Raw genomic sequence first — 16,184 nt, 5'->3', positions numbered from 1 at the left:
TCTTTGTTTCTTGTTAGAGTTGTATTGATCTTCCATCACACAACAATTTTTCAATTACTTAGCATGCTGACTGGTCTGCACTGTCACAATGGATGCGGGTAATTAAGCAGTCAACATTGTGAGAAGCATACAATTTACACCATGTCACTCTTTATAGATAATATAAAGGTGCATGTGAGGTGCATGTACCTTGAAGCAGAATTACTGAGTATTATTTAGGAATTCCTAAACCAGTCATGTGCTTATTTTGCCACTGTTAGCATCTTATTAGTTCACCACTTCTTCAAAGAGCTTGTTGGTTTTGCTCTTCAGGAGAAAAAATATGTTTATCTACCACTGACCTAGAAGCCTATGAAGTATTCTACCTTCTTTCATAGCAGAGGTATTTATGTGAACAGTTTGCATCTCACTTAAACTTCACCAAAGAAACAGAAGCACTAAAATCTTGTTATCCGTTCATTAAGATGTTCAAAGTGTTGGCGGGGTTCATTAATGCCTTTTCCATATTTCTCAGAGACTTTTGTAATGTAAATAGGAAGTTTCATAAGCATGCTCACACATCATCTACCTTTTTCAAAAAATAATCTAGAGTCACAATTACAACACTTGAAACAGTATACTTACAACAGTATAGTCACCTCCAGCTTCCTTCTCTGAAGCAGACCATGCCTCTTACACCCTCTGAACATATTAATTGGAAAAACCACAACAAGGAATAAATGCTCACTAAAATGCAATTCATTCGGTGTAGTAACTATGAACAGTACTCCTGGTGTATCTCAGAGAATTATTGAGGAATGTAGTGAGAAGTCCTAGGAAGTTATGGAGACCATCTAGGTCTGCAAGTTTGTGGTGGTTTTACCTGGGCCAGGTTTTGGTAGGAGGGGACTACAGTGGTGATCTATTTAAACACAGATCTGACAGAATGTTCCCCTGTAGTTCATAGGGCTAAGGCCAGTCAATTCTAAGATAGACCCACTGTTGATCAATGCTGAGCCAATTAGTGACAAAGAAGGTAACACCTCTGTGTATTTGAGAAGGGGAAGAAGTTGCTGCACGGTTGTTAAACTGCAGCAGCAGCAGAAGGGAATGAGAATGTGAAAACAACATCTCTACAGACACAAAGGTCAGTGGAGAAGGACAGGGAGGAGGTGCCCAGGCAGTGGAAGGTTCCCCTGTGACCTGTGCTGCAGCCCATGGTGAGGCAGCTTTGACCCTGCAGTCCATGGAGGCCACCGGGGAGCAGAGACTCACTTGCAGCCCATGGAAGACCCCATGCCTGAGCAGGTGGATGCCTGAAGGAGGCTGTGCCTCTGTGGGAAGCCTACGTTGGAGCAAGTTCCTGGCAGACCTGAAAGTCTGTGGGGATAGAGGAGCCCACACCAGAGCAGGTTTGCTGTCAGGACTTATGATCCTGTGAGGGACTCAGACTGGAGCAGTCTGTCCCTGAAGGACTGTTCTCCCAGCGGGTGACTCACATTGGGGCAGGGTGTAAGGAGCTGCCCCCATGGCAGGCCCCATGCTGGAGCAGTTTGTGAGGGACTGTAGCCTGTGGGAGGGACTCATGCTGAAGGACCTACACTGTAGCAGTGGGAAGGGTGAGGAGACCTCCCCCAAGAAGAAGCAGCAGCAAAGTCCATTTGTAATGAACTGATCTTAGCCCTCATCCCCCATCCACTACACTACTGGGAGGAAAGGAGGGAGAGTCCCAGTAAAAAGGAAGGGTAGGAGTGATGTTTCAAGATTTTATTTTATTTCTCATTTCCCTGCTCTGTTGTGCTTGTTCATTAATAAATCAAACCATTTCTTCCCAAGTTGAGTCTGTTTTGCCTGTGACACTAATTGCTGAATGATGTCCCTGTCCTTATCTTGATTCACAAACTTGTTATATTTCTCTCTCACCTGCCCTGTTTAGGAAGGAGACTGATATTACAGCTTGGTGCGCATCTGGCACCTAGCCAGAGCTAAACCACCACAGAATTAGGTATGACAATTTGGCTTATTTCCCTTCTCCTTCTTAGCAGAATCCCAAACTGACAGGCTATACTTGGGTAGTTACAGACTGAGGCTCTTTTCCATCTGCCAAAGTTCAAACCCACGTCTCCCAGAAGTGCATACTCATGACTGTGGCTAGGTCATGGGGGAACTCCTGTTTTTTTCCTCTTGAATCCACATCAGCATGCTGAAAACAATACTGACCTTGCAAGAAAAGGCCGTCTGAAGGACGTGGCAGCAGTTGCCTAGAAGTTATGGCACTTGGGTGAAAACAGAAAGTTTAGGACTTCTACATTCTGCCAAGGTCCCAGTTTAGATATCTTTCTTAAGAAATATGTGCTGCTTTTAATCCTGGGTGTAGCTAAACTGTCTTCCATAGAGAGCTTTTAGCTGTGCATTTGCCAGTGTCCAGGAGGACAGACTGTGTGTGGAAGAGAAGGAAAAAGATGAGAAATAAGGCTATGGAATGCAATCTCATTTTTCTTCCCACTGAAAGAGTTAAAGCAATAAACATACTAGATATTCCTTCCTGTGAAAAACTCTGTCAAGACTTCAAAACAGACCTACTTTTCTGTAACCATTTTTGACACACTAGTGTAGCAGCTTCTCAGTATCACTGTTGATCAGAACATGGATCTGTTACTTAAATAATAACTCATTGTGCCTATGAAGTGCAAAGGAGTAAGAGAAGTACTCATCTGAGCTGCTTCATATGGCAGAGATTTTCAGCAGTTTTTAACATAGTGTTTTTTATCTTTGTTTTGATGGCTCCAGAAGCCCATCTAAAGTAGCTCCTATCACTCACCCACAGACAATCACATAAAAGGGAATAAAATTATGCTCCAAAATCCACACCTTCAAATGCAGATGTCCTATCTGTAGCACAAGCTGGGGAGAAGGCATAGGGTGAAGTAGAGAGAGTAAGCCAACATGTAATTCAATTCTCCAGTTTTGTACATCAACTCCAAAAGATAATGATAATACCTTGATCTTTGAGCATTTCTTCCCATCTGATCTTTAACTGGATTTGTCCCCACAAAGATCTTCATCTCTACTCCTGCCTTGGCATGTCTGCAGGTAACCAAACATTATTAAGTGGTGCAGAATGTTGAATAAGAGATTTGATTGCTTTGGTGATGACTGCCATGCTCATTATTCCATTTATTGAAAAACCTTTAGCTCACAAACCAGCATGCTAAGACAGTGTTATGTCAGCATCATTGGTCATGTTCTTTTGACAGTATGATATCTGTTTACTCTGCAATTCTTACTGCATATAATGCCTAGTGTAACATTATTTACAGCTCTGCATTTTAAAAGTCAAGTGTCTATTGACCTTGCTGAACAGAGCTACAGTAGTGTAAAAATTATTCTAAACTTTCACTAACTCTGTAGGTCTCTTAGTATATACTACAAATCTCCAAGTTCTGACCTGACAAAGGACAGTCAGGTATTTTCATACCCCATTTTACAAAAATGGAAACTGAAGTGTGGAGAAGTTATCAGTTCTCTAATGGGATTAGTCATTAACTGAAGAGCAACTGTGCAGAGAGAGACCTGGGAGTCCTGATTTTAATAAACTACACATGAGCCAGCAATGTGCCTTCGTGGCCAAGAAGGCCAATGGCAACCTGGGATGCATCAACAAGAGTGTGGCCAGCAGTGAACCTCAAGGGAGGTTCTTCTCCCTCTCTACTCTGCCCTGGTGAGGCCTCATCTGGAGTCCTGTCTCTAAAGAGAACAGAGAACTTCTGGAGAGAGTCCAGCACAGGACCACCAAGATGATCAGGGAAATGGAACATCTTTCATATGAGGAAAGGCTGCAGGAACTGGGGCTGTTTAGTCTGGAGAAGAAGAGATTGAGGGGAGATCAAATGTCAAAATAGTGGGTGTCAGGAGGTTGGGGCATCTCTTTTTTCTATAGTAGCTAGCAACAGGACAAGGGGTAATGGGATGAAGCTGGAACACAAAAAGTTCCACTTAAACATAAGAAAAAACTATTTCACTGTTCAGGTGAGGGAGCCCTGGCACAGGCTGCCCAGAGGGGTTGAGGTGTCTGCTTCCTTGGAAGTCTTCAAGACACGTCTGAACATGTTCCTATGTGACCTGATCTAGGTGACCCTGCTTCTGCAGGGGGGTTGGACTAGATGATCTCTAAAGGTCTCTTCCAACCCCTACCATTCTATGATTCTATGATTAACAAAGCAAGGAGTTATAATCAAGTCTCTAAAACCCTGGCTGCAATGTCTACAAAAAGATTAGCAGGAAAACAAGTGAAAAGAAACATAGGAAAGTAACAGAAGGTTGTTTATCTTCTCTGGTGACATAAAGAAGGAATATATTGTAGTGTACACAGCAAGAAATTCCAGTGTTCACCCACTCAATTAGTCTTGAGACTGCTTCTTTAAAAGGACTGTTGTTCCGATTTCCAGAGAAGCAAGGATCAAATAATTAAGAGTAGATATTCACAGACCATCTCACTGGATAATTTGAATGGCTGATAAACAGTTTACTAGTTTGTTTTTTCACAGTTTCTTTCTTCCATCTAATGGTCAGCAAAACTACTCCTCAAAAATTCCATTAAATTTTGTAATTCCTATTTATTGCCTACCCTGGATCCTTTACTTCCAGTCTCTTCCATCTCTTGAGCAATTGATCTTCAAAATGCCTCTTTTGGGATTATGTATTGCTTCAATCCATCATCAGAGAGTTCAAATAGTGCAATGCATCATAAAAGAGTTACTATTCTACTACTCACTAATGTTAACTACCTACCAACAACATCTAGAAAAAGCTCCACTTTTATATCTAATGTTTGGCTTCAGCATTTGAGTATTTAAGGGTTTTTTTTTTTTAAGGATTTAATCAAAGAGTCATAATGATCTTTGGTGGAAGAAAACATTCTCAGTATAGGAAAAACACAGACCCACTCAAGTGGGTCCAGAGGAGAGGACAGTCACAGAACTGATCAGAGGATTGGAGCATCTCTCCTGTGAAGACAGGCTAATAGAGCTGGGGTTGTTCATCCTGGAAATGGCTCTGGGGAGACCTTATTGCAGCTTTTTAGTACTTAAAGGGAGTTTATCAGAAAGATGGAGACAGACTTTTTAGTAAGCCCAGCAGTGATAGGGCAAGTGGCAACGGGTTTAAACTAAAAGAGGGTAGATTTAAACTGGATATAAGGAAGAAATTTTGTATAATGCAGGCAGTGAAACACCGAAATAGGTTGCTAAGAGAGGTGAAAGATGTCTCATCCCTGGAAACGTCCAGGTTCAGGTTGGATAAGACTCTCAGCAACATGATTTAGTTGAAGATGTTCCTGCTCCTTGCAGGGAGCTGGACTAGATGACTTTGAAAAGTCTCTTCCAAATCAAATTATTCCATTACTTTATCACTCTAATGATTATTTTCTATAAAAGGGTGAATTTAAGATTATTCATATTACCATGTCTTAGAGAATATGATCAAAATGAAAAGCTTGAAAATGCAAGGAAAATATTTTTGCTTTGTTTTTGCAAACTCATGGTTTTTGCTGGTGCCAAATCACTAAAGTACAGATTTCAAGGAACCCTGTCTCACTCTGTACTTATATTGAACCCACCGTGGTCATGTAAAAACCAGCCCACTAAACAGGACAAGACTATAGTGTTAATAACAGGTTCCTGGAATGATTTTAGTCTGCTCTAAATGGCACTCCATCAACTGGAAACTGGACCAGATGGCAACTGGACCAACTGACAACTCACCAACTACTCCCAGATCAGTTGAAGGGTTTGTCCCAGTCAACAAATCTTAAGAATTTTGGACGTACACATCCAGTTTTGGAGGTTAAGGGAGTCAAAATAGTATGGATATGTGTTGGCCATGCCAACTGGTCTCTGAACCAGAAAACAAGTCTAGATTCTGTTAGAGCCCCCGGTAGAATTTTCTGCATGTAAAATTTCATCTGACCATTTTCCAAGTAACTGGAAGAAAACAAAAGCTAAGTTCTTAAAACCTTCTTGAAAGAGCAGCATTTCAAGAATTGAGAAAGTATCAAGACAGTAGCTTAAAAACATTATCTGACATTTTACAAAACTAGCATCCCAATTCAGTATTTTTGTAAGAGCTCATATGTAAACCAATATATCAAACCTTTTTAAATAAAAAATTAATAATTTACTGTCAAATGTGTCTCACCTTGAGATATAACTGAGGTGCTACAGGTCACTAAATAAATGTTTACTTTCCTAGAGATAGATCTCTGGTTTTGTATATAATTGTGTATCCACTATTGGGAGTTACAAAGAGTCTTTATTTGGTAATTAGGGGTCGTTTTCACATCAGCACAAGGATGTAATATCCTACTTTGTATCCTCTGAAGAATAAAGTCAATTGTCATTATTCTTCTTCAGTGTTTGTTCTTAGCAATTAACAGAATAGTCTACTTTTAATCTGCATTGAATTTTTACAATCCAAGTACCAGGGTTCTGCAAAGCAACTGGTAGATAAGATTTCAGCCAAAGCAAGGCAGTAATCAGTAGAGGGTGACCCATGTTGGTGGTGGTAGGGGAAAGGAGACTGTGTGGTAGTTCTGAGCCAGAGCAGAGCACACAAGTGAGTTAAAAGTTCTTTATCCTGATAGTCAACATAGAACTCATAGCCATAAACAACCTAAGCTTTGCAGTGATAATATATCTCCCTCATACCCAGTCATAATCAGTTTGTAGAAAATAGGATTTGTGAGAATTATTTATGTAATTATTTTTATATAAATACATCATCCCTTTATACTTACATTTTGGAATAAGGATGCAATTAAAGGATTGCTCAACTTCATTAAAACAAAGAGGAAATAATATACTGTAGCCTTCCTGATATGGCACCAGAGGCATCCTTGGCACTTTGAAAATTTTTAAGAATACTGAAAATTATGACCGAGTTGCTTACGTTCCCCAAGAACCACTTGTAAAACAAGATGTTTCTAACTTAGTGAGATTGACCCACAGCACTTCTTATAAATAAATTATAACAGGGACACTAGGGCTTGAGAATTCCCAAGAACAATAGATCTGCCCATGCAAATGTTGCATCCAACTTCTATCAGCTCCCTCTCCTCTGAGTTCTAAATATTGTATAACACTTGACTGTTATATAACATTCTGTAGTTTCCTATTGGAGATACAAAAACCCAAAATTCTAAGTAGGCCCACATTTAAATTGTATTAGAAGTTTCATTTAAACCCACTATTTATTGTTCTTCTCAACCAGCTGCAAATATCAGTAACGGTAAGAATTAACAAATTGAATCCAAATTTAAATGGTATCAATATGATATGTAAGTTCCAGCGAGTTTTTAAATTAATTCTGTTCATGGAGAAAATATCTAAATAGCTTGTGGCAATTTATTAAGTCTTCCTGTCCCTCGTGGTGTACTTTCCAGAACTCATGGAGTTCATTAAAGGGTTTGCATAAATATAGATCATCCATGGAAAGTAATTAATTCGGTTACCTGTTTGGTAGCCTGTGTTCTATCTTATTAAATATGCCATATAAATATTAATAGTCCAGGAAGAATGCTATGGGAAGGACAAAATTTCTGATTTTGCTTTATATTCTACTGTAGTATTTAACTGCTTTTTTTTCCTGCTTTTTTTTTTTAATAAGTAATCAACTATGTGCTTAGTGTCAGGGCACAATTAAGGTACCAAAACCAGGCATTAGTAATGACTCATTACATAGTGAGTCTAGTTGTAATCTCTGAACTCTGTAAGAGATTTGCCATTGATTTAAATGAAAGCAAGGTCAAGACCATCAAGTTTCAAGATAATTTCTGTAAAGTATTCATTAAATAATAAAGGAGATTATGAATAACTGGACACTAAGATGCTTCCATTTACCATTAGATTAATATTCTGAATGATCTTGAATGCAAGCAATACTCTGGAAACAAAGTATGTTGTTAAATAATTAACCTAGCTGAACCTGAATGAATGGTAATTTATACCAGTAATTCTACAACTTAAAGCAATAAGTAATTGTTTTTCAAAATTGTCAGATATTTCACATAGGAAAGATACATGCTAGATATTTAGATAATATGTGTTTGTGAAGAATGCAAAATAACAATTTTGGATAGACAATAACCAAGTATATCTTTTTAGGGCTTCTCTGAGAAAATCCTACATTTATCTAAAAATTGGAAATTGATTAGTGTTTTGTACTGAATAGATGAGGAAGGAGTTCAGCTTCAAAGTCAGTCAGTCCCATAATGGTTTCATTAAAAATCTGTTCCAAAAGAACTTTAAATAGAGATAACTACCCTTACTTAAGAGAAAGACAGAAATGAAACCTCTGCTTAAAAGACTCCTTAAAGATTGTAAAGATTACCTCTCACAAGCTCCCCATGACAAAGGACATGGCTCCAGTCCCTGACCTCCCTCACATCTCTGATGGTCCTCTGGCGTTGCAGAAATCTGGCACAGCCTCCTTCTTGACTGCACTCACCCAGTAAATGTCCAGTGGAGGCAGAGGAGGGCAGGGCAGGTTGGCCTGCTCTGGGAGGTGGGAAGCAGAAGCCATTTCCTTGTTGCTCTCCAAACACCTACACTTTTTCCTTTGTATTTTTCTGAGTGATTTAACTTAACTTTAAACCAGTGAAACAAAAGTCTTTGACTCTTGACCCCTTGGGTCAAGTATTGCAGAATGTGGTAAACAAGAGCTACATTATCTGCTACAAGTTGCTTCGTTGTCCCCTTATACTCAATGCTGGTGAGGCTGCATCTTGAATACTGTGTCCATTTCTGGGCCACTCACTACAAGAAGGACATTGAGATACTGAAGCATGTCCAGAAACAGGCAACAAAGATGGGGAAGGGTCTAGAGAACAAGTTTGACGAGGAGCAGCTGAGGGAATTGGGGATGTTTAGCCTAGAAAAGAGGCTGAGGGGAGACATGCTCACTCTCTACAACTCCCTGAAGGGGAGTTGTAATGAGGTGGGAGTTGATCTCCTCTCCAGCAATAGAACATAGAGGAAAGGAGTTCAAATGACAGAATAATAGAACACAAGGAAATGGGTTCAAGTTGTACCATGGGAGGTTTAGATTAGACATTAGTAAGAACTTTTTCACTGAGAGGATTATTAAGCATTGGAAGGGGCTGCCCAGGGAGGTGGTGGAGTACCCATCCCTGGAGATATTCAAAAGATGCATAGATAAGATGCTGAGAGATATCGTTTAGTTCAGTGATGAGCTTGACAGTGTGAGGTTAGTGGATGGATTCAATGATCTTAAAAGTCTTTTCCAATTGTAACAATTCTGTGATTCTATGATTCTAGTGCTGACCAGCACTGTGAAACAAATTTAAGTTGGGTCCTGGGGTGAGAACTCACTCACTGGGACTTAATCTGTGTACTGCTGAGACAGTGGTTGCAGAAGAAACCAACTAAGATATGGAAAAACATGGGATTAATTGACATAATTTCCAACATCCTGCTCTCCAGAACAGATTCAGCTCCTTCAGCACAGGTCATAACTCGAATAACTTTTCATTTTATTATTTTCCTCTTCTTTTCTTCATTGAACATAAATTAAAAAAAAAAAAAAAACAAAAAAACCCCAAATCTTAGAGTCTTATATGCTGCATTCTGAACTCTGATTTTTTTTTTCCTTGAAAATATCAAAAAAAATCATGTAAAAGTGGCATTTAGAAGTAAGTTCCTTGGGTTTTCTTGGGGATTTTTTTCTTGGTTTTTTTTTTTTTTTTACACTCAGTTTAGAGTAAGATCACTGTGTTATTTATTTTTATTTTAAAATGGGTGAGAAGTAATTTTGTTTCATTCTTTATTGATTATACAGTATATCAGTTATGCTAAAATATAGTCAGAAATCTTGGGTATTTTTCAAGTGCATCGGTATTGTTGTATCAAACAGCTGTGAAAGCACATAGTATTGAAAATCTCCATTACAGACATTTTTCAGATAGCTTTACACTAATGTGTGGATGAATCTGCATTTCATTCTCTCTTCAGACATGTGAAAGATATATCTTTATGTTATGTCCTCAAAAAGTATGTCAAATAGTTGGATATATTTGTATCCTTGTTTGAATTTAACCACATGCCATTTCGAAAGCAAGTACAGTGAAAAATTCTCCTCATGACTCTCCATCTGAGAATTAACCATCTATTGCCCTATGGACAATATTATTACTTTCTATATTCAAATATTCTTCTTAACAGTAATTCATTCCATGATTATTTAGGTACATTATTGCCAAGAATTAGTTCCCATTGGTGTCCTTCAATTGCGTTATGAAATGGACATAAAAATTGCATGGATGAGAGAAGAAGTGTTCTATGTTGAAAAAACTTCAAAGGCAAGAAAGAATTTCATATCTCTTTGATGTCACACAGCTTCAGGTAGTGAGTATTACAGCTTGCAGGAATGCTAATTAAAACTGATAGTTAAATTTACTTGACATGCCTTTAAAACTTGCCATTCCTGACAAGAGGAAGATCCAGAGTCCATGAACATGTATGATTTACAAGTCTTCCTCCTTTTCCTTTACATAAATGGCATGATCTTTGAATATAAGAACCAAAAGACAGGGCTGTGCTTGCTAATCTTAACAGCACAATTCAAACTAGGGAAGAGCCTTTTGGTTTTCTTTTTTTGTTTTCCTGTTTGGATGGCTAAAGAAGGAGAACTTCTAACCTAGGACAAAGCTGACAGTAACATCACCTCATCAGTGAATGTCACTTAGCAGTTCTGCCTTGCACTCTGCTGGAGAGAGAACAGTCTCAAACATACCACAGATTTTCACTTAAGGAGATACTGTTAGAAGGAGAGATGTCATAAACATTCTTAGATCAAAATTAGTAAATTAATTTCTTTTTCATTGTTTTGGTAACATTGGTTATTTCACTACTAATAGCTCAAATGGCCTAGCACAGATTAACAGCCCAAAACCAGGAAGTGCTGACGAAAGATCAATTTTGCTCCAGGAAAGATTTTCCAAAATGTGTGAAGTGTAGAAAAGAACAAACATAAAAGTAAGTGCTCTTCAAAAAGTATTTGATGTGTCAGCTTTCAGTTTTAGCTATCATGAGCCAATTAGGTAGAAAAAAATAAACACCTTCCTGACTCCATGGTGCATTTCTCTATAATGAAGGCTTAGGCCTTTGTGCATAGTGTCAAAACACTGAGTGTCTTTTCACTCAAAGCAGAGTGGATTACTTTTCTGGAAAATTTGAGGAGGATTTTGCTGCTTTGAGCATGCTCTTTCTAAATCACAGAATCTCAAGGCCTGGAAGGGAACTCAAAAGATCATCCAGTCCAAACCCCCTGCCAGAGCAGGATTACCTAAAGTAGGTCACACAGGAGCTTGTCCAGGTGGATTTTGAATGTCCCCAGAGAAGGCAACTCCACAGTTGGGCACTCATCTGGGCAGCCTGTTCCAGTGCTCTCTCACCCTCACAATGAAGAAATTCTTCTTATATTTCTTTGGAACCTCTTATGTTCAAGCTTATCCCCATTGCCCCTCGTCCTATCACTGGACATGTTTGTGAACAGCCTGGCTCCATTCTCCTCACACCTACCCTTTAGGTATTTGTAAACATTGAGGTCACCCCTCAGTCTCCTCCAAGCAGAAGAGCCCCAGCTCCCTCAGGCTTTCATTATAGGGGAGATGTTCCAGTCCCTTAATCAATGGTCAAACATGACTTCCCTTTAGTAAAGCCATGTTGACTGCTCTCAGTGACCCTCTTGTCCTTTAAATGCCTAGAGATAGCACCCAGGATAAGTTGTTCCATCACTTTTCAAGGGTTGGAGGTGAGGCTGACTGGTCTGTAGTTACCCAGATCCTCCTTCTTACCCTTTTTGAAGACTGGAGTGACATTTGCTCTCCTCCAGTCCTCAGGCACCTCTCCTGTTCTCCACAACTCAATGAAGATGATGGAGAGTGGTTTAGCAAAAACTTTCACCAGCTCCCTCAGCACTCATGGGTGCATCCCATCAGGGCCCATGGATTTATGAACATCCAGGTTGCTCAACTGATCCTTAACCCAGTCCCCATTAGCAAAAAAAACTCCTCCTTTAACTTGACTTCCTCTGGAGTCTGGAGCTCCTGAGGACAGTCTCCACCAGTATAAATGTTGTTTAGCTAGATAATTTTCTGTTAAGTAACTTCAGAGTAATTCCATGGCTTGTTTGGTTTTTATGGTGGTAGTCTAGGCAAATGCAGTAATCAACAAAGGGGCAGTTTGGACCTGTGTGCATTATTAACCTGCTATCCACTATTAGATCATACTGTATTTTCCTGGTTATTCTGCAACCATCTGTGGCTAAATAACTTGTCCTTCCCTTTCACTTAATTCTTTAATCTCTAACAGTTAGTTTACCATTTCTCTTCTTCTGTCCAATCTAAGGTAGAGAAATCTGCTTAAATAGATCCCAATTCAACACAAAGAACCGTTTGTCCTCAGGTTTCAGCATACTACCCTGTAAAAAGTTGTCTACTGATATGTACAATGATCTCAGACTAGACGTTTTTAAGATAACACAAATTATTTAATACACTTTTTTAAAAAAATGCAATAAAGTATTTTCACAGCACCACAGATCTTCACAATCTGGAAGGAACTTCATGAAATCTCTACTCCCACCTCCTGCTCAAAAAACAGATTCAACCATGAATTCAGACCAGGTTGCTCAGGGCTTTCATAGAATCATAGAATGGTAGGGAGGGTTGGAAGGGACTTTTAGAGATTATCTAGTCCAAATCCCCTGCAGAAGCAGGTCCACCTAGATCAAGTCACATAGGAACGTGTCCAGGTGGGCTCAACCATCTAATATATAAATATATATACATAGATTTTTTTTTTTACCCATTTAGTTGTCCACCCATGCAGACCATATCACCCTAATCTGGATACAAGAATACTATGGGAGACAATGTAAAAGGCCTTGTTAAAATGGAAATAAATAACATCCACTGCCTTTCTCTCATCCACAGATATAGTGATTTTATCACAGAAGGCAACGACATTGGTCAACATGACTTATCCTTGGTAATATCAAACTAACTCCTCTCCTCTTTGAAATCTGGTTCTAAACAAAAAAATGTGGGAGGTTTTGTTGCAAGGACTGAGGCAAAGAGATTGACTATGACAAAGGTCTTATCTGCATTTGCAGTCACTAAATCATCTGTCCAGTTTTCTACTGAAAGTTCTTGCTGCCCTTGCCAATTTTCCAGATACTGTCCCTGTATGATAGGTAAAAATCATCCTTTGTAGTCTGTCCTCACTTTCACCTCCTTCATACCATTTTTTTTTCTTTTTCCCTTTTGCTTTCTCTTTTCACCTGGGATCATTGTCACAAAATCTTTCTCTAGCAAGCCTGTTCACTTGATAAGTCCACTCAGTTTTCTGATGATCAGGATGGACCATTTTTGTGCTTTTGAAATGGATGCATTTGAAACTGCCAGGTTTCCTGAGGTCTTTTGAGCTTCAGAGCTACACTCCATGGGATCCCATCTACCAATTACTTGAATAAAAAAAGAGACATTGTGGTCATAAAAGCCAAGGCACGACCTGCCTACCCTAACCACACTGCCAGCTGTGAATTTGCAGGGTACATCCAATTCTCCCAATTGGGCCTTTTCCCTTGCCTTGAATAATTAAAGAGGACATCAGCTGAGTCTCTGCATCTCACTTTTTTCTCCCAGATTACTCTGTGGCTACTCTTGGTTTACTCCATATGCTCCTTGGTAGTGTCATTGGTGCCTGCCATTGATGACCAACATCAATGACCAACACGACCATTGATGACTAACATGAAATCAAAGGCTGGACAAGCCTTTGCGATGTCTCCAACATCCCAGATCCTGTCCTTCAGAAAGCAACAAATCTCCAGTGACAACATGCCTCCTCAGCTGATTGTATCTCTCTGTGTCCATCCTCATAATTTCCTTCTGATGCTGACTTTCAATTCAGGCCCAAATGGTTCCTGGAGTTTCTCTTAATAAAGCTTTATCCTCTCCACTGTCCATTAGAGTACTTCACCAATGCTACAAATACAAATTTGAGGGCAGAGAAGAAGTATTGCTCCTGCTGTCAGAAGTCACAAACCTCCAGCCTTTTCCATCTTGGGAGTATCCAGCCACCACTCATCCAAGCCTGCAGCTATCAGTCCTTCCTTGTATCATGTGGCTCAGGATGTCCCCAAGATTTTTGTGAAGACCCTGCCTCTTACTCATGAGGGAGCTATTTGAAGTCTATTACTTGGAAATTTCTGAAATACCAACTTGTTCTGAGCCATACTGTGCTGCCTCAAGAAAATTGCTTTACATTTATTAAGTTTATCAGAGTAAGCAAAAGCATTTTACTTCAAAAATCTGTTTATATCCAAATGCCATCTGCTGCTGGGTGGATTTTTCATGAAATAAATGTTGATATGCTACAAAGGTCATACACATTGCTCTATTGATATTTCAGCATGACTACCAATTTTGAAAAGGAATCTCATGCAGAAAAAAATTGTTTTCCTGCAGAGACTGAGTGTAAAGTTTAAATCCTCTGTTATAGAATAACAAACAGTTTCTGTACCTTAGGCATAGTGGAAGCAGTACATTCATTAATTTTAGGACAGCTGCATGCTAGTGTTACAGCAATGGAAGTTATTGATATAAGAAACCTATGGAGAAAGCAGAAAGAATAAAGGACGCATTTAAGTTGTGTGGTGATAGGGATCAGTATTTCTTCTATAGCTAATTTTTATGATCTTTATTTTGTACTTTCAGACATTCAAGTAGTAAATAATAATTCCTATGATTCACGTCCTGTGATGTCTTTAATTACATCAAATTACATTATGTAATGGAGATTTTGTTATTCTTTCTAGTGGTAGAGTATTATATCATTCTGAGAATGTCTTAATGTGAAACATGGACCTTAACACTGCAATGTAAACTTCTCTGTGAAATACTCATGACAATATACCCATTCCACATATTTCTCTGGCACTGTATGTAGCCATCTGTTAGAGGATGATTCTGTCACTCATTGCTGGATCTGAGTATAATAATAATGAGTAAAACACTGTTCTTTTTTTCAAATAGCAACAAAAAAACAAGCCCTACCTCGGTCTTATTTCTATTACTAGTACTGTCCATGGTCAAGGCTAGGCTCAGATAAACAACGTTTCTAATGTTGCTGTCTTTGTCTAGAATTTTGTCTTGTTGTCTTTGTCTCGTTGAAATATTGGCATGATAGCATCCATGCAGGCTGTCTCTGCTCTCCCTGAGCCTGGTGAGGTACACACAACAGACGAGAGCCTTGTTAGAAGGTGCTGCAGAAGCCCAGTTAACAAAAGAGGAAATGCTGAGCACATTGTTGTGTCTTAAACCTTTCTCTTCTTCAGGATCTTATAGTTTTACCTGGTGCTTGCAGAGACAGCTTCTTCTCCCTTTGTTAGTGAAAACACTGACTAACCTCGTCCCATTCTTTCTTTGGGTTTCTAGTACAGGATCTGATTTCTTCTGGGCAGAACTTTGCTGATGGAAAGCAAAGAGAGAAACAAACGGACGGGGAGGGAAGGGTCTGGTGCAGAGAGCCCAGGAGTGGATGAGAGCATTCCACTAAAGGGATGCAAACATAACTGTGAATCTTTGCAGTACAGACATCAGCTCTTCCATTGAGCTATCATAGATAAGACTGACCAAAGCAGTTTGATAGGACAGTACGACTGCCATGGTGACTGCTGCAAGGCTGGCTCTGGGACATGGACACGAGGAAGCCTGGTGGTCCATCACCTTCAAGGAAAGAATACCTCCTTTCTTGGATCCACAGCTGGCTAAAGTGTAACAATGATTTCAAGTTGCTCAAAATTTGTAGTAATGTGTACGTGTGCAGGTATGAAATGAAGTTGCTCAGGCATTAATATGTGAAATACAGAGAAGTTTACAGTGCCTGGGAAACTCTGTAATTAGGAACAGCAGAAGAGGGGTTTTGAAGATTGCATTTTTATTAGGCTTCTAAATCATTGGCTTTAAGCTTTCCACAGAAACCCTAGTGGAACAGTTACAAGTGGACCTGGAAGCATCTAACATCTAACACTGACACAGCCTAAGTCCTTTAAGAGACAATTTTCAGACACTCAGAGCTCATTTTTTGCAACTATTTTTTAGCAGAGTGAAGTCTGTGCAGTGGGAG

This window comes from Colius striatus, chromosome 2 (genome assembly GCF_028858725.1).
Source record: "Colius striatus isolate bColStr4 chromosome 2, bColStr4.1.hap1, whole genome shotgun sequence".
Classification (NCBI taxonomy): Eukaryota; Metazoa; Chordata; class Aves; order Coliiformes; family Coliidae; genus Colius; species Colius striatus.
The sequence above is the reverse complement of the archived record's forward strand: the minus strand, read 5'-3'. Positions refer to the sequence as shown.